At 39.4% G+C, this 13,128-nt stretch overlaps 1 protein-coding gene across 2 annotated transcripts in view; it reads right to left on the bottom strand.

Moving 5' to 3' along the window:
• The window catches only part of bves (blood vessel epicardial substance), a 43,686-nt gene extending 39,628 nt beyond the window's left edge, over positions 1–4,058 (bottom strand). Inside the window, exon 1 of one of the 2 annotated variants that reach the window (XM_012962694.3) lies at positions 3,803–4,058. The gene's annotated coding sequence lies outside the window, so the exon portion shown is untranslated. The remainder of the gene's footprint in view (positions 1–3,802) is intronic. The other variant, NM_001123416.1, reaches the window with a different exon arrangement.
• Positions 4,059–13,128: the final 9,070 nt, after the last annotated feature.

Here is a 13,128-nt window from a genome sequence, read left to right as displayed (position 1 = left end):
TTATTATTACAGAACAGAGAATTATTTATTACAGATGCTGAATAATTTGCTGAAAAGGGGACTTCAATGGAGATGGCCTTTGTGTGACTTAAGAGTTTTCTGGCTAAGAGATTCTATACCCCAGCAATTGTGGTAGAAGCAGAAAATAGCTAATAAAATTATCTATTCTTCTTAAACTCCCAGTATAGTGAACTTATTCCTGTCAGTGAGACCAAGGCTACAGTTAGGGGTTTAGAGGGGTTTGTACAGAGGTCATTATATCTCTTTATTACAGAGATAGGTAGCAAGGGTTAAGGTGCCCATACCCTCACCAAGCCCCCACCTATCGAATTATAACGATCAAATTATAACGACGGTCAGAGACCGCATCAATGAGCTGATGTGGTCCCCGATCCGACTAGATTATTTAACCTGCCCAATTGAGATCTGGCTGATTTCAGGCTAGATATCAGTCGGGCAGGCCCGTCGGTAGTGCCCATACACTGGCCGATTAGGTGCCGAATCGTTAGGGACCGATATCGGCAGCTAGAATCGGCCCGTGTATGGGGACCTTTAGAAACAAAACAATTTCCCATTAATGTTATATAATAGGAACATATGGAGAAAATATGGAATTTTTAGACTAAAATAACAGGCAGAATACATTTTCAAATCCAAGTACTGCATTGCACTTCTGTTAAACTAAGGTGTACCTTTTAGCAAGCTAATACCAACATTCTTCAGTTACCCAATACCAAAAAACAAAAAATCTGAAATATGTCTCAAAATCCTGTTTACAACATGGCCTTTGAAATAAAAGCTGAATCTACCAATAGTTGTTTCAAATGCATCATTTTACATTTGAGAGCTTAGTTAAAAAAACATAGCGTTATAGTCCCCAGTAAATAATCAAAGAATCGTTAGTGCATACACAATGCGCAATATTAACATCTTGAGGATTTCACATTTTTCTCACATGTATAAGGCATAGCTTACTCTCAGCTGCAGATTATGAGTGTATTTAAAGTCTCTAAAGTTCTGTGGCCTGAAGAAAAGCTCGACCTTGTGCCTCTAGGCTGTATCAGAGCTCCTCTGTCACTGTTAACATATCATTAAAGGAGAAGGAAAGGTGAAAACTAAGTACGCTTTATCACAGAAAAGCTGCTCTGTCCTCTATCAAAAGAAACAAAGGATTTCTGGTCTCCTTTTTTGTAAACATGTTCTTAGGGTATCTGACTTAAATATCTTCTCTCAGAAAAAACCTTCATTCCCGGGGGCCGGAGTCTAAGCAGCTAACTCCCCCCACCCTTAGGAATGTGTAATCTGAGCTATAATGGCTAAACTGCAAGCAGGAAGCTATACAGACCAAGCTTAAATGGCAGCTTAAACAGAAAGAGAAAGCTTTTCTTTACTCAGGTATAGTAATGCTTTCTGCAGAATAAATATAGTGTTCTAGGCGGCACTAATGTAGCAAATCTATTGGCAGTAAAATGCCAAAATGACTTTCCTTCTCCTTTAACCTTATAATTAACAGCAGGAAACCTAGTAGCCTTTAGTGCTGAGGGAATCTGTCCCGTATTGCTTCACTGAAAATTTGCGAAACTGCTGAAAAATTTGCGAAATGGTGAAAAAAAAATTCTCACTCAAAATGCACTAAAGTGAATGGCCAATTTTTTTTAAAAAACAATTTTCCCAGCACATTTTTGCCAAACTGTCATGGAAAAATTTGGCGAAATGCAGAAATTTGTCACAAATTCATGGCTGCGAAAAAAAAATCACTTGTTACTAGAAGCCTTATATTTTGTACGGTGGAAGTCTTTTCCTTCAATACATTTTTACTTTTGTGACTCTAATAATCTTATGTGGCACTGAACAAAAAGCTGCCATGCACATTGCCTCACAGATAAGTAGTGATTACAATGTTATTTTTGGTGCCTAAATGACAAGGTGATAAGTGGTACAAGGTCATAACGATCTATTGCTGAAATATATAAAGGCTTTCTTGCTCCATGCTCAACGTTTAACATTGCATCTAAAAGAAAATATTTGTCATTTGCAAGCTCCCTGCTTGAACATAGCTTACAAACTAAAGCAATGTCTACAGATGCTGAACTTCAAATAATTTCAAATTTTTTTGTAAAAATAGACAATTACCAAAAAAAAAACACCCACCAAACACCTATGGCACTTAAATAAAGCAGTGCTACTAAAACTACAACACATATCAAAATTAGCAGTGCCATAGCTACCAGGGGACAGGGCTACAAATGCACCAAGACCTGCCCCCAACTGGGCCTGGTGACAGTGTACAATATCAGGTTAGGGAATAGCGTGCATTTGGCAGATTTGTTGCAGATGGGGACCATGTCCAAACATTACACACAGGCCTGCAGTTGTAGAGTAGGCAGATATGCACACTTTCTGAAGAAATATAAATTAATTTATCAGTAACTTCCATATAACATCATCAGTAATGCACTTTGCACTGCCCATAAAGGTAGTTTTTAAGATGAAGACACAGAGATACTAGTAGCAGCTACTTTTTCATGGCTATTAAACTCCAGAAAATCCCCTGCCATGGACAATGCTGTGAATTGTCTCTGCTAAAACACACGTAGAGACAATTACCAGTAAATGATCAGCATTGTCTATTTTAGTAGCCACGACAAGTAGCTGCTAAATCAGGGTTCCCAACTTTTCTTACTCGTGAGCCACAGTCAAATGTAAAAAGACTTGGAGAGCAACACAAGCACCATAAAAGTTCATGGAGGTGCCAAATAATGGCTAAGATCGGCTATTAGGCTTTATTTGGTAGTAAATCTTGTTTTTAACTTGCCCCTAAGTCAGAAATCCAAAAATAATTGGGGGCACTGAGAGCAACATCCAAGGGGTTTGGGAGCAACATGTTGCCCCGAGCCACTGGTTGAGGATCACTGCACTAAATGATACACTGGAAGTCATTTGCAGCAGTAAAGGAAACCCACAGTAAATACTCAATGATTAGCTTTAATCACTTGTCTGGAGGTTGAGCAATGAATGCAAAGTAGGTGAAATTCTTATTTAAAACAGAAATAATTATAATACTAAGACAGATTGTTTAATGGCTTTTTTCCAGCTGCCAGGGCTGGATAATGCTGGATGCTTGAAGTTGGAGTAAAACATTCTTATAATCTACTTAATAAAAGTGTAGGTTATATAAAAATATCCCAAAATACTCATATATAAATTTTACAACCCCTTATAATATGTTTTCTATTTCCCAGAGATTGGGCTGATGCTATAGACTGGCATGCAGCTCCCCAGCTGGGCACCATAATATAGCCAGAAAGAGTTGCCTTGCAGAGAGGATAGGAATGATACAAAGCAATGCAGCCATGATCCATCCCTTCAGCTCCATGGCTCGTCCCAGCAGGCAGGTGTTTGTGCATGAAACTTTAGGGAAGCTGAGGGCTCCCATCTCATGAAACATTCATCACTTCCAGCATCCTCTCATGTTACTTCCAAGGCTGCAGCTTACCAGAATTGTTCTCTTGGACCCGCCCACTGGTTAAGCGGCGCTACTAGTTAGTATTACTCGTCACAGCATGTGTATGAATTAGTAACGTGGCCAAAGAACACCTGCCTGCCTACTAACATCACAGGGGGCTAGACAGGTCCAAACTGCCCTTTCTTACTAGTGCATGATGAATAGGCACCTGGCTATGGTTATTTCCCCCTATACGGTAATCCCACCACACCACTCCTCAGCTCAAGTTTAGAGCAAAAAGCAGTGAGATTCGTGCTCCTGCTCTCCCCCCTCACCTTGCCGCGCTGTGGCACTTACCTGGCGGTGCAGAGGCTGGAAAGTTAGTTGTCAGTGAGAGGGAGCAGCGGGGAAGTGGGTGAGTTGCCGGCCGGGCGGGGAAATGTGACTAAAATAGGCAAAGAAGGAGAAGAGGGGAGGCTGCAGCCCTGAGCCGAGCTCACTCCCCTTCCTATAGCAGCGCCTGCAGCTCTCTGGCTGCTTCAGAGACACACGGGGGGAGGGCGGGAGGAGAGACGGACAGGGACAGCGGGAGGGAGGGAAGCCGGGAGGAGCCGGGATAATGGAGTTAGATAAGTACAACCGCTTGGCCAAAATACAAGTCGCCAATTTCATACAAGACGTTACTAATTCCTTCACAGAGATTAGTAAACGTCCTGTGCACCTGTCAGTACATAATTGAAATGAAAGGCGGATCCTTGTAGATTGTAAGCTCTCTTGTAGATTGTAAGCTCTTCACCTCTTGTATCGGTTTCTGATTGCTTTATATGTTACTCTGTATGTCCAATGTATGTAACCCACTTTTTGTACAGCGCTGCGGGATATGTTGGCGCTTTATAAATAACTGTTAATGTAATGTAGCTGCTCTTCTGTATGAGAAATAAAAGCACAATATAGGAAGGCTTAAAGGAGAATTTATTATTCGTTGCCCAATCCAAAGGTCATATGTTTCCATAGAATTTTACAGCATCACTGTGCCTAAAATGCCTTTTCATCGCAAATACCTGATTTTGATTCCCTGCCCCTGGGTTTAAAGCCGACCATCTGCACAGAAGTACTGTAAGCAGATTATGATGTGCCCTTGCACAGATATTTTGGTATTTTACCCTATTCTTGTCGTCTTTTTACCTTATTCTGGCCTCTCACCCAACAGTTAACAGCACAGTCCCATGTAAATTGCACTTTAGTTATTGTTAGGTTCCCAGCACTGAAAAAAAACCATAAAATGTATTTGAATATGCCTCAAATCATTAAATTATAGATGGAAGCTGCCATTATGCACCTGAAAACCCCAGAATTCCTACTATCAAGTAAGGAGTGTTGGGCCAAAAGTTATGCCAAATGCAAGTACATATTATTCCCACTCTCACTCAGCCCGTTCTGACCCACCACAAAAGCCCTCCATCTGCTCAGAGTGAGAATGCCTCTAAAAAATCCATAAAATTCAGTTTCATCTTTTAATAAATATGCCCCACACTTTTCAATCTAACACAGTTATCTATAGCACAAAGCCCAACAGCTATGTCCCTGGATATAATGTGTAACCCCTATTTGGCTGTAAAAACAGGCAGCGCCAGATTGGGTTTAGAGCATGGGATACATAGGACTCTCTCCCTCAGATGGGCTTTCACTAAGTGGAAATATCCTGGGGTGTAGTGAAACTACAACTCACTGATGCTGTGTGCAAAGTAAAATGGAAAATAATGGATGCCAGAAGGTTCTTGCCGATGAAATAACAGTCAATAAATAACTCCAAAGTGCCCTCTTCTGCTTTAGACTTAGCGATGAGGTCTTATGAGGAAAAGAAGAAAAAAAAAAAAAAAAAAATATAGTGTAATACTGTTATTACTTCACAATGTGCACTCTCATGTGCTTTTTAACACCAGTGATGACTTTTACTTATATCACCCTTTTGTGCCCAGTTGTGATATCCCTTTCCGATTGCCAATCTACTTACAGACCCCCTTGGGTTTATATGGCATCCAATTGGTTCACTTGTAGCTCACGACTCTCTGCTTTCCCACCTCTTAATTTCAGGCAGTATTAGGAACCACTTCACATAGGTAAATTTCCAACTTTAGCAACTTTAGGTTAATTCCTCGACCTTTCCGCTTCCCTTCCCCTTCTGTGCACTTACTGCAGTGTCGTTTCTGGGTTCAGCAGTCCTGCCCTGTATAGTGCTTCTCCTCTGCGTCCTCTCTCACCGCTGACGCGTCAGCGGTGAGAGAGGACCTAAAGTTGCTAAACCTAAAGTTGCTAAAGTTGCTAAAGTTGGAAATTTACCTATGTGAAGTGGTTCCTAATACTGCCTGAAATTAAGAGGTGGGAAAGCAGAGAGTCGTGAGCTACAAGTGAACCAATTGGATGCCATATAAACCCAAGGGGGTCTGTAAGTAGATTGGCAATCGGAAAGGGATATCACAACTGGGCACAAAAGGGTGATATAAGTAAAAGTCATCACTGGTGTTAAAAAGCACATGAGAGTGCACATTGTGAAGTAATAACAGTATTACACTATATTTTTTTTTTTTTTTTTTCTTCTTTTCCTCATAAGACCTCATCGCTAAGTCTAAAGCAGAAGAGGGCACTTTGGAGTTATTTATTGAATTTTATTTGACCTGGGACACGAGGTATCTGAAGTGAGGAGCATACACTGAGAATTGCACTTATTTATATTTGTAAAAGATGAAATAACAGTAACTGGGTTTATTATCCAAGACAAATTAGTGCACAGGGTTAGATCATACTCACATTGAGGAATTAGTAGTAACACACTCTGAGGACAACAAAAGAGGATGCCCACCAGTTTATCCCACCTTTTTCGAAACTGGGCAGGGTAAAGACACCTGGTCAGCACGGCACCACTATGGAGGGCAGGGGTTTAAAGCCATAGGGGCATATTAACGCTATGGGTCCCTACAAATGCTTTTCCAACCACCCACTAAATATGACCAAGATAATGACACATTTCTCCTTGCAGAATTTCCTTGAAAAATCAGTTGCCCCATATTTATAAATATTGATATAAATGTGACTTGTTTAATGAATGAGGAATGTGAACTGGGTATTTGTATGTCTCTTTTCTTGTGCATTTTGCCTTTGTTTTGCCATGTTCTGTATTCCACATTCCACTTTCTCTATTTCTCCTCTTACTGCCACTTATTTCTAACATTTCAGTGTCATCATGCAGTGGCGAACTACACAGTGGTGGCCCTCATGTAAAAGAAATCTTCAGCTGAATCCAAATCCTAGAAAAAAAAGAGACTTTTAAATCTGCCTAAATCGGAAACCAGATCCTAAATATAGTGCATTTCCACTGATACAGATATATGTATTTCCACATGTGCCAAGCAAGCCTTTTTAGAAGAGGGTGTCAAGAGGAAAATGTTTAAGAGGAAAACTAGCAAAGGACTTGCTGACCCTGTGTAGGACACGCTCTCTTCAAATGTGACTACTTCTCACTAAAGCAGTGGCAAAATAAATTCATAACATTCTTACATACACTTTACTCAACACTAAATATAACTATAATAGTAAAAATTACCCGCCAATGGGTGAAATGTATGGGTGTTTATGATCCCATACAAGGTCCGTTTTGATTGCTATTGTCACATAGCTGGTATGTTGACTGTGTTTCAACATGGAATTTTGCTACAGGTAGTTGGTGGAGACTTTAATTTGGCATTAGATCCTTTAAGATAAATCTTGGTGATCAGTCATCTCATACTAAGAGAGATATAAATAATGTGTATGATCTACAAGCGACTGATCCTTTAAGGATGAGAAAGCTTAAATTTATTGTTCTTAGGTACCCACAGGGCTGCAGGCCCTGGGATTGGGAGTCTCAATGGTGGTCCAGCCATGCTGCACTTCAGATTAGTCAGGCCCTCATGAGCTAATATGACTGCTAATTAATTGGTGGCCAGTGGCTAATCCTATTGGTTGGGTCCCATGCATATACAGTATGACATCAGTAAGCATGAGATGCAATAGTGTAAGACTGCAGAAAGCTGGCTGCGTGTAGAAGGCCGAGAACCATTGCGGGAGCAGGAAGTCATCAGGAGACACTTGGCAATGAAGGAGTCTGCAAGGATGGAAGGAAGCCCCTGGCCACCAATGATTTCTTTAAACGTTAGGGGCCCTGGCCACCATGATTTCTTTAAACTTCAGGGGGACCTTGCCAACCAACGATTTTCTTTAGGGCCCCTGGGCATTTTTTTTTAACTTTAAGGGTCCCCAGACAGCAATGTTTATTTAAGACTTTACTTGGGCCCCAGCCACCAATGTTTTTACATCTTTTAGGGCCCCCTGCCACTAGTGTTTTTAATTCTTAAAGTTAGAGAAGGAGAAGGTATTTTCAGGAGACTTGGGGGTAGTGCAGATTTCCTTATTTGCTAGTACACTTATTAGGACTGGTTACTTTTTGACCAGGGGATTAAACCAAGTGGCATTAAAAATGCAAAATAATTGTATATTTTGGGGGCAGGGGCAGATTTATCAAAACACGAGTTCGAATTGGAATTCGGATTGGAAACGAAAATTTCTGAAGATCGCAAATATCACGAAAATGCTTACGAAAAAATCGTATTAGTCACGGAATTTTCGTACCAAACCATTGTAAACAGCGGCCGAGCCTTTCCGAATTTTTCACGCGGCCGCGAAAAAATCGGCGAGAATACACTCGGAGCGTTAACATGAACGCTCCGAGCGTTCGGGTCTTGGTAAATCTCCCCCTAAGTGTGATTTAGGTTAGTGTAGTTATCTGCTTAAAGAGTCTACATTGACATGGTGGCAGACTTAATAATCCTTTGGCAAAAAGTTTTTATTTACTTTTCCAGCACTCAAACCTGTGTGACCTTTAGTATTGGGTGTTGCTGGCCCAGGGGCAGAGCCTTTGGGAGAAGAGAAATTTGTTGTACGGGATCCTGTCATGTCTGATTGCAGCCCTGGGTACCCAAGTCTTACAGCCAGAATGATTACATATGGATTTTCTATGGTGTTCTTTAAATAGTGAACTATAGTTACACAATTATGGTCAGACCACTCTTTCCTGTTATATTGTCACTTTCCCTGCCAGACATAACAGGGCCTGGACATGGAGGCTCAAGGACAGTTGAGAGAGCAGAGAGAAGTATAAATATAGACATTCACCTTGATGATACCACACCTCAGATTATATGACTGGAAGCATTAAAAGAAACGTTAAAAGGTGTATTTATTAAGCATGACTAACCAGACTAAATCAGACTAAAAAGAAAAATTATTAGAAAATACTATGAGCATGCTAATAATGCTGCATGCAATAAAAGGTAGATGGGTGACTACCTATTTTCCAGTCATCAACAATCAAGATGCCTTGCCAGTTCATATCTTAAAAAATATTGCAGGGATGTCCCAGAAATTATATACAGATTTACACAACACTAATGCAAAATAGAGGCACATTATAGACCATGTCTATTAGACTGCTTTTTTTTCCGATTCCCAAAAGTAGGATTTTTGGCAAGGAGGATGCCTCCACCAAAGCAGAAAGTGAATCTAGCCAGGAAAGGCCTGGAACATATTGTTAACATAAGCAGTTAACAGTGTATAGGTCAGTGTGCTAGCATCCCATCACTTGTTCATGTTGGTGTCACATTCTGCACATCTCCGCTGCACAAAATCCTTTTAAAAGTAGTCAGACTGGCCTCTACGCTGAGTGTAAATTTTCCATAGAGTTAGATTGGGTCAGTCATAGACATGGATGTTGCTTACCTCCAGGAGCTCATCTTGGAAGTCTTGGCTTGAGAATGAGATGGTGTAACTTATACTAAATCCTCCAACACCTTGCAGCACACATTGATGCACTTCAGAATGCTCAGTTTCAATCCAGTATTGGTCCTCCTGCCAATTCTAAGCCATACCTGCTCCCCACGTAACAGAACCTTGTATTCCTGTTGCTCAAGATGGTGGACATCTCATGGCCATTGACTTCTTTTTTCTTTTACTGCAATAGCCTTTGTAACTCAAGCACCTTTATTCTTGATTATGGTCAGATTAAAGCATTTCTGTACGTATCGGTCTTTAGGGATCAGTGATCCCTGCTGAACCCTGCAGCATGTTTCTGTTGCAGTATACTTTATATGGTTTACTCTTTCCCTGCCAGGCCAAACAACACAATATACAGTATAAATCAAAAAGCAATTTATGAAACTGGTGGTTAGGAAGCTGACATCAAGTATCATACATTTTACATTCTGCAGTAGGTAAATGTAAAGTCATCCCATTAACTTACATTGTTCTATTAAAATCCTAAAAATAATCTAGTTTCCAATATACGTGAAAGTTTTTTTTCTTACTTTTATAAATATAGAGGCTCTGGTCCCCTCTGTTGCCTCAAACAACAAGGAAGTCTATGCATCCAGCAGCCTCACTAACGAACTTTTTTGTGCTTTGCACACTCTGCACAAAGAGTACACACATGTTTTCTTTGAATGACTGCAGGGCTCCGCACTCTGTTTCTGATGCACTTTCCTGTCCCATAACTTGCCAGTGCACAAGTGCTTGCTAACTGAGCATTGAGGACAAACTCTTGCACCTCTTATCACTCTAATGGACACATTAATTACCGCTTCTGCCGCTACAAGTGAATATATAAAACGCCTAAAAGTGATGCCACACTTAAACGGGTGGTTCAACTTTAAGTTAACTTTCAATATGTCATAGAATGGCTAATTCTAAGCAACTTTTCAATTAGTCTTTTTGGGGTTTGTTTGTTTTTTTATAGTTTTTGAATTATTTTCTTTCTGCTCCTGACTCTCTCCAGCTTTCAGATCCCAAAATCCAGAAACAAATGCTCTATAAGGCTACAATTGCTACTTTTTAAATTAAAATCCTCTCCTATTTGTATTCCAGAACCTCATTAAAATCACTGGTAATTTGGACCATAACAACCAAAAAGCTTCTGAAATTTCAAACTGGAGAGCTGCTGAATATAAAGCTAAATAACTCAAAAACCACAAATAATAAAAAATTAAAATCAATTGCAAATTGTCTCAGAATAGCGCACTCTACATAGATTCCCTTAAACCTTTAAGTAGCAGCAGAATTTTTACATTTCAGTTCCCCTGAGTGCCAGATGTTTTGTAAACATTTTGTGCTCTCTCATTTTAGGGGCATTTACTGGGGGGTGGGGAGGTAGGAAAACTATATATAGCTTTTTTAGGAGAACCTGAGCTTTCCAAATCTTGAGTATTTGTGTATTTCCACTTCTGGAACAAAATTTAGAGCTCTAAATACCAAAAAAGGATTCATTGCAATTTTTCATTTGGAAAACTATCATGAAAAATATTTTATTTTGGACAAAAATTCAACTGATTCGGAAAGCCTCATGTCTCCCAAATGTGCCAATGCCTTAATGGTATAGTTTTATGGAAATTTCTGACTTCTATAGATCAAAAACTCCCAGCAGCAAATTACCAAATTTTCAAAGCATTACAGCAGAATATTGCATATTTTAGATTCCATTTTATGGTCTGTGGCACTTAAAGGGTTAAATCAGATGAATTTATATCCCCTCTTAAGTTGCCCATGCTTATGTCTGTGTGTTGAATGACCCTAGAATTAAAATGAACATATATAACATGTGTTTGGGTTACTTCATTAAAAGAAAGGGAAGTTAGCCATTGTTTCTAAAATTTTAAATCAAACAATTCAGATGTGATAAAAGCACACATTCCTGACCTGGGGGGCTGTATAAAAAAGTGTCTACATGGTAAAACTGAAATTTATCTGAGGAGCAGAGGGGTAAATCAAATCATTATCCCAAACATTATGGAGGGCACAGTAGGCTGGAAGACCACAGGGCTCATTTGTGCAGAGTGCTTTAGACACAAGTACCTTTAATAAATGCACCTAAAGTTTTGCAATGGCAACTGTACTTGAGGGTGGCAATGACTTCTTACATTCCTCTGACACCCTGTGTAGAAAGACATTTTGGTAAGACAGCAGTACAGATTATGCAAATGGGTCAATCCATCCCTTAACATAACAAATATTCCACCCAATTGAGCTTGGATTCTATTTTTAATTTTACATTAGCTTCCCGAAGTTAAACTAAGATTCACACATTATTAATTAAAACATATGAATAGGTGTCTTTTGTGCTTGCAACACAATTAGCACTAACAGGAAAGCCTGTGACTGAACCACCTCCCTTGGTAATATCACTTACAGGCTTCCCCGGGTTTCTTTTTTTATAAAGACTCTTCTCAAATGTAGCACACTTACATCAGTGACAAAACAGCAAGCTTAGTGCAATTAACTTTTTCTGGTTTGGCCTACTAAATGCCACCTTTCAAGATTTCTCGGCAGCTCAATTTATCTATTTCTGCGACAGGAAATTCTAAGCTGAAGGGCAGGGTTGCAGAAAATTAATTCAGAGCCAAAAAACACATTACATATGCATAACTGTTTCTTGTCTGAGTTTCATACAAAGTATAGATTTCTGCATTGGGGTTGTTAATATAGATATATTCTTATACATATTGTATTTATGGTTAGTGATTCATCAGTAATTTGAAAACTGCGGCCTTCCAGATGTGTCAAATTATGCCTCTCTTTATCTCTAGATTGGCTGCCAGAGACTGACACAGCTGTTCACAGGCCACAAGTTGGATATCTCAGGAAGAAATTTTTATTAGGGGAGTATCACAATCTAGTCCACTGGCATAGAAAATGTCAAATTGCTTCCGTCTGTCATGGAAATGCATACTTTCACATTGTATGTGTGTACTGACAAAAGAGATTGGAAGCCTAGCAACCTAGCTAGACAAAAGGCCAGATAATTCAAAAACCTCAAGTAATAAAAAATGAAGAACAATTACAAGTTGTGTCAGAATATTCAGTATACTAAAAGTTTATTTAAAGGTTACTACCTCTTTAAATGTTAAATCTAGAAAATTATAGAATAGGGTATGGGCAGATTATAGTTACATTGGGGGGGGGGGGGTTAATAAAGGCTTAGGGTGTCCAAGTTTCACCAAACCAACAGCAATGGGTTTCCTACAAACAGGATGTTGTTATTATTATGTTTTCTGCTGCGTGTGCTGGCAAAGTATATATGAAAGTGCCACTAAATACTACCATACATACCAGGGGAATCATATCTGGAAATGGCACTACATTTAATTGCCATGTGTTTGAGCGTATTCTATACATGAAATTGGCACTGTCTTTATACTACCATTCTAGGGGTATTATATATTAAACTGGCACTATATTTATCTTGCAAGGAATTCTAAGAGGTATTTTACAAGATATTGCCACTGCCTTTGCCCTGCCATGCATTCTGGAATAATATGTAATGGCCCTTTAATTACCTGGGAGGGCTCAATTCTAAGCAACTTTTCAATTGGTCTTCATTTTTATAGTTTACTAATTATATGCCTTCTTCAAATAGGGGTCACTGACCCGAGCAGCCAAATAACTGTTGCTTTGTAAGGCTACCATTGTATTTTAATTTTTACCACTTATTTTTCTATTCAGGTCCTCTAATATAAATATATCAGTCTCTCATTCAAACCACTCGCTGGTTGCTAAGATAGCTGCTGAATCTACAAACTGGAAAGTTGCTGAACAAAAAGTGA

The sequence above is a fragment of the Xenopus tropicalis genome, chromosome 5 (assembly GCF_000004195.4).
Source record: "Xenopus tropicalis strain Nigerian chromosome 5, UCB_Xtro_10.0, whole genome shotgun sequence".
Classification (NCBI taxonomy): Eukaryota; Metazoa; Chordata; class Amphibia; order Anura; family Pipidae; genus Xenopus; species Xenopus tropicalis.
Note: the sequence above shows the minus strand (reverse complement) of the source record. Positions and strands in the feature narration are given on the sequence as shown.